The sequence below is a fragment of the Crocuta crocuta genome, unplaced genomic scaffold, assembly GCF_008692635.1.
Source record: "Crocuta crocuta isolate KB4526 unplaced genomic scaffold, BGI_CrCroc_1.0 scaffold338, whole genome shotgun sequence".
Lineage (NCBI taxonomy): Eukaryota > Metazoa > Chordata > Mammalia > Carnivora > Hyaenidae > Crocuta > Crocuta crocuta.
Window position 1 is genome coordinate 1,169,342 of NW_027529183.1, and position 6,321 is coordinate 1,175,662.

General features: G+C 42.7%; 1 non-coding gene across 1 annotated transcript; it reads left to right on the forward strand.

Annotated features, from left to right (window-relative positions):
• The first annotated feature begins 2,823 nt into the window (after positions 1-2,823).
• LOC144226749 (small nucleolar RNA SNORD115) lies at positions 2,824-2,904 on the forward strand. Its single transcript, XR_013333727.1, has one exon. It is a non-coding gene; the product is annotated as a small nucleolar RNA SNORD115 (small nucleolar RNA).
• The last annotated feature ends 3,417 nt before the right edge of the window (positions 2,905-6,321 follow it).

Sequence of the window (6,321 nt, forward strand, 5' to 3'; positions counted from 1 at the left end):
GTCTAGGACCAGGCTGTCCCACACCTTTCCCACAGAGATCATGTCAGAATTTGTGCAGCATATTGGAACAATAGCACAACGCTGCTCATACCTAGAAAGCACCAGCCTAAAGACTTCCACCCCATGCTTCCTAGAAACCGAAGAGATCAGTATCTCAGCACCCTGTGACTCTCTTCGGTCCAACAATTTGCTCCAGTGCGGAGACACTGAAGGAGCAGAAAGTTGGATTTGGTGAAGAATATAGCACAGCATTCTCTAATTTGGGACATATGCAGAATAACAAACGTAGTAAAATAGATGAATTTTAAAACAGAGAGATGTGGGATGTTTAGTGACAATTCCAGGATTAGCGGAATCTGATTCAAGGGCTCCACAAATACTGTGAAAAACCTGATCACGTTACATACACTTCTTCTGCAGTAATTGTAAAATGACATGGAGACTCAATCTCTTCATCCTGGGTTGATTCTGCTGTGGACACATGGATGAATGTGTGGGTGACACAAAAGGGAGCAGGTGGAAGGGAGAAGCAGGAAGTTCAACCCTGTAATGCCAACCACTACACTATTTGGGGAGTGCCAAGGACCAGAGGGACAATGACAGATTTGGCATCTAAATCCAAGTTCTCTCCACCCACTCAATCTGCTGTATGTACGCAGTAGAAAATTTGCTAGTCACAGAGTGTGTAGAAAGGAAATGTAGAATGGGGAGAGGGAAGTCTTTGGCCATGGTCTGATTCCTCTCTGCAGGGTTGCTGTTCATTGCTTAGGCCAAAGTTATTCTTCCCATTTATTAAACCAATACAAAACAACTTATTGTTGTTGTTTTTAATCAGTCTGTATTAATCTTGACTTAGAAAAAAATCTAGCCTATGTGAATTCTATTCATTCCCCCCCCCCTATGACATAATACAGAAGAAGCCAATCATAAACCTCAGATTTAGGTCTAATAATTCCTAGCCACTAGACACCAGTGGACACTATCAGTCATTGTTTTGAGTGAATTCTCATCATATTTTCCATTATACAATTGTTATTAAAGTGATATTTTATACATCATGCTTACCTTCTTAGTTTTTTAAACTTCTCTGTATGCAGGGATTGATTTCCATCCTATAATTGCTGGTAATATAAGATTTTTAAATCTGAATAGTCTTAGAATGGCTAACCTAACTTAAATGAAACATTTTCAAGTAAACATTAGAATTTTTGTTCACAGTAATCCAAAAAAATCAGGCCAAAGATAATAAGGAAATCCAAAATCTAGTATTAAATTCACAGTAAGAAGCATGAAACCCTGTAATATCTGAAATTAACTGATAAACCAGAATTAATTGCTATAGCAAAGTCGATGTTTTGATTGCACATTATTTTGAGAGTTAGGAGAGGTGGGTTGAAATTTTTAAAAGAGGTCATTAGTAAGAAGTGCCAGAAAATATAACATACCCCATTTCTTGTCATAAGTTATCATAGTTAATTTTTTTTGCTGTTAAGTTTCAGATACTAAACTGATGTTTAACCAGCAAACATTGCCTTCATTCCTATGGCATCAGTAATACCTTCCATACTGTTCTAACCACTATTAAGTGAGTCTATGTATATTCTTCATACATATTATAAGAGAAGGCTTTCTGTGTTCTTTTTTTAATGGCTGACCAAATTTTGCACACTCGATAGCAAAAGAAAATAGTCAAACAATGCAAAGGTCTCTCGTATTCATATGCTCAGAGGAACTTACATTTACAAACCAGGTTCCATCTTAAGAGCTTCTATCTTATACTTTCTATGACGCTGTGAAATAGTAACTATGACCTTCATGTTTACAGCTGGAAAAAATTGAGAGTTAGAGAAGCTCAAGAACTAACCCAGGGTTTTTTATTTTATTTAAAAACATTTTTTAATGTTTTTATTTATTTTTGAGAGAGAGAAAAAGAAAGAAAGAGAGGGAGTGGGAAAGAGAGAGACCCAGCATGAGCAGGGGAGGGGCAGAGAGAGAGAGAGATAGAGAGAGAGAGAGACATAGAATCCAAAGCAGGCTCCAGGCTCTGAGCTGATAGCACAGAGCCGGATATGGGGTGCAAACTCGTTAACCATGAGATCATGACCTGAGCCTAAGTTGGACGCTTAACCAACTGAGCCACCCAGGCGCCCCAAGGACTAGACCAAGGCTAAAGAGCAAAGATACAAATACAGTTTTGTTCCACTTCAAAATAATGGTTCTCATAAATTCTTATTTGGATAGTTGATGTGACAACCATGAAAATGTATCCTGCAGAATACATATCCTCTAAAAGCTGCATAGTTGCTTGATGGCCTTGCTGCTGCCCCACTGAAATCTGTCCCTATGTTCCTTAGAACCTCCTCAAAGGGGCAACTGGGGGACCAATGAGCTCTCTATCAGCCAGGCCAAAAATTTCTGGGAACCACACTACAGTCTAAGATGTTTCCTAGCCAATCCCCTTCCTTCCCTTTCTCTTTCCACGGGTGTCAAACCTGAAGTGTGGGCAAATCCCACAAAACAATCCCACTTTTTCCTGCTCCTTCTTTCAATAAATTTCTTGCTTTAATCCTGCCTTTGTGCATGCTTTGTGGCAGACAAACTAACAGGAGATGTACTGGGAGTGGTCAAAAAAATTAGCAAATAAGATGAGAACGGGACAAGCTTACCCACTGTCTCAACGTAATTGTATACAATCTACATCGGCAAGATTTCCAAGAATACATGGAAAACCATGTCTATCTTGTTGTCAGAATTTTCCTAATCCTTACCTGGTAAAAGCATATGCAGATCCAAAGGTGTGGTTGTGTGGGGAGTACCTTGGTTGGGTAAATGATGAGAACTTATATTGTCTTGAAGAGAGCTAATGACCTAAAACTCATGCTTAGTAGGATTACACTGGGGCCCAATCTCAGTGACAGTCCTGGGACAAGATGCTGGGGTTCCTCATTTCTCTCCTAGAATAATGGTATCTGAGCCTTGAGATAATCAATCCCTTGCAGGAATCTCACATGCCCCTAACCTGCCTATGAAGTTCTAAATGAACAACCCATGCTCACACTTTATGCTTTATTTAATGATCCATATTTCCTAGTAATGGAGCACATTTAAGGGTCATTTTCTTTTCTCCCATTGTGATTTTCAGTGAGACGTTCTATCCAGGGTCACACAGACCATAGCACGAATGATCTTAGGTGAGTAGATTTCCTTGATCATCGACATATGAATTTCTGAGAATTTTGATAAAAGAAGCTGGAACTAGATAAGCAAGAATTTATTGGTATGGAGACATTTTCTTGGGACATGAGAGTTTACACCCTGGCAAGGACCAAGGGAATGAACAAAATCACTGTTGGAGTGGCCTTTAGAAGCCTGGCAAAGGTGATGTCCATTGTCAAGCAAAGGGAAGATGCCTTAGGTACTCTGTCAGATGACAGAGAAGAAATAAGAAGCTCGGGGAGGCTATGGATCCTGTTCATCCGGGATTGACCTTGAGCATGATGATAGAACATGCATAAGCTTCTTGAGCAGGTAGCCCAGATGCCCATGTTACCCACCATGGGTTTATCAGTGCTCTCCCCCAGCTCACACTGATGGCCATGGACAAGTGCAGGTTCCCACATGACAAATGCAGAAGAAGAAATGGCCAAGCTTGGCTTATGGATAGGTCCCTTATGCATGAGGAGACAAGCTTAAACTGGTGGTGACTTCATCACTACCACAGACAGGAGCCTTGAAAGAAAGTGGAGAGGGAAATAATATGAACTGACAGAGGTGCAAAGTGTACTCAGGTCATCACCTTGAGTGGAAGGAGAAGATGTCCAGGGTAAAAACATATCCAGGCAACTAGGAGGTGGCCAGTGGCCTGGCCTATAAGGGGAAGGAAAGGGAATGGCAGGTCTGAGGATAGAGACAAACAGACAGACATACAAGAGGGAGCACAGAGAGTAGAGATTTTATATCACATTTTAACACCCCGCAGAAAACAGCCACCAGAGAAGAGTCCCTGAACAACCAAGTAGACAAAATGATACGGTTACATGGCTGCAGCCAGACTTTGTCATGGGTACCTTGGAATCAGCGTAAGTAGCACAATGAACACATAAGCAGGGTGGCTTACGTGTTGGCAGAGATGGAGGCTGGTTATGGACCCAAAGACATGGACTCCCACTTACCAAGGCTGAACTAGCTATTGCTGCCTCTAAACGTCCAATTGTGAGCAACAGAGACCAAAGCCAAGTCCCTAATATGAATTAATGAAATAAATATGAAATAATTCCCACCTGAAAAAACCACTTGTCCTGTTCTGGAAGGGCAGCAATTTATCCTCAACCAGAGACCTATTTAGGTAACAGGTTTGGGTGGCCTGGTGTTAATCTTCAGTCACACCCCTGTCTGGTGCTGACACTAGGCAGATGCCCACTCGACACAGCATTCACGGAGGCACCTGCTTCACAGCGTCATATCACACACTGCACGGCCTGGAAGCAGCGAGCTTCATGGAGAACTGGAGCAGTCTTCTAGAAGACAGCTAAATGCCAGCTCCAAGGCAACGCTTTGAAAGGATGAGGCAACATTCTTCGCAGTGGGATATATGCATGAAATCAGAAGCTTCTATATATTTGTTTCCCAGTAGGAAGAATATGGAGGTGTACTCACCATCTCTCCTAACGGCCCGCTGGGGGTTGTTGTACTTCCCGTTTCAACAACTCTGTGCCGGAGGTTCTGGTCCCCAGAGGCGCATACTCTTACAAGTGGTCACAGCATGGCTCTATTGAATGGCAAGTATGGCTGATGCCAGGGAGCTTTGAACTCCTGGTGCCCAGGGTCCAATAGGGAAAAAATGGGGTCATCATTGTGGTAGGAGTTATTGACCTTGATCTGCAGGAGGAGGAAGGCTGCTGTTGCACATGGAAGTAGGCCATGCACTTGAGTGCCCTTGGATGGCTCCATGGTAACTATGAACGAACACAGGCAATAACTTTGGCCTGAAAAGTGTATGATGCCAAGGGCTCAGAACCTTGAAGAAGGAAGCTTTTGGTGACATCACCAGGAAAGCCACCAAGACCTGTCCAGGCAATGGTGGAAGGTGAGAAAGACTCAAGATGGTTCATTGGGATGGCAAGGAGGAGAACTAGGTGTATCCCCTGGCCAACAGTAGCAATGGGGGCTGTAGTTCCTCCCCCATAGAACCATGGAGAAGTTAGCCCCAAGCTTACATGGAGAAACCGATCTGTGTGGGGCAAGGTTTAAACTAGGGTGGGCATGAAAATGCAACACTCAGGACTCCTGCTACAGGGGACACAGGTGCCTGATGGCCCCCGCTGCTGGACCCACCAGTGAGCTCTGAAGCCACACTTCTGCTGGATGCTCTGGCTGTGACTGGGCATGGTGCAGGAGCCACGTCGTTCCACCATGCTGAGGTGTGGGAAGATGTCCAGAAGCAACTAGCTTGAGGGGTCAGTATTGGCATGGTCCAATCTCTTAGGATTCTGCTGCACTTCAAGTCTCTTTGGGTGCAATGCTTCCTCCCTACCTCTTCCCTGCAATGCAGTCTGAAGGCTTTCCTCACTTTCTCCTGTTCCTCCCTTAAAAATTCTCTTGCTCTGGGCCACCTGGATGGCTCAGTTGGCTAAGCATCTGACTTTTGATTTTGGCTCAGGTCATGATCTCAAGGTTCATGAGTTTGGGCCCTGTGAAGGGCTCTATGCTGACAGTGCAGAGCCTGCTTGGGATTCTCTGTCTCCCTCTCTCTCTGCCCCTCCTCCACTCACTCTCTCTCTCAAAAATAAATAAATATTTTAAAAAATTCTCTTGCACTGCTAGCCCCATTTGGGGTCTGCTTCTTAGAGGACCCAAACTAAAGCAATAGAATGAAAATGTTGTTCTCATTTTTCCCTCCTTCTGCATGTTGTTATACTGAACACACTCATTGACCATATCTAAGGTACATCTTAAATGTAATTATTCATAAATCGAAGTACTAGTTTGGGTGGAAACACACAATGACATTTACTGAACTGTAGATGGTCTATCAGAACAAGTAAAGATAGTAGATTCCCAACAGATTTGTGGAGGATACTCTAGCGATTGGCAAAACTGTCTTCTGTTGGTCAAGATTTTATTTTTTAAGGATATAGTCAGTCATTTTAATTTAATCAATCTAGATGACTGTTCTTTTTAAAATTCACCAATAGAAGCAACGTTGACTTCCATCAACAATGTTTTAACCTATGATTTTCCAATAATTAGCCTTAAATACATATAATCTGTAGCTCAAGTGACTTCTCCCTACTGTCAAAGCGTATACATAAATAATTCCTG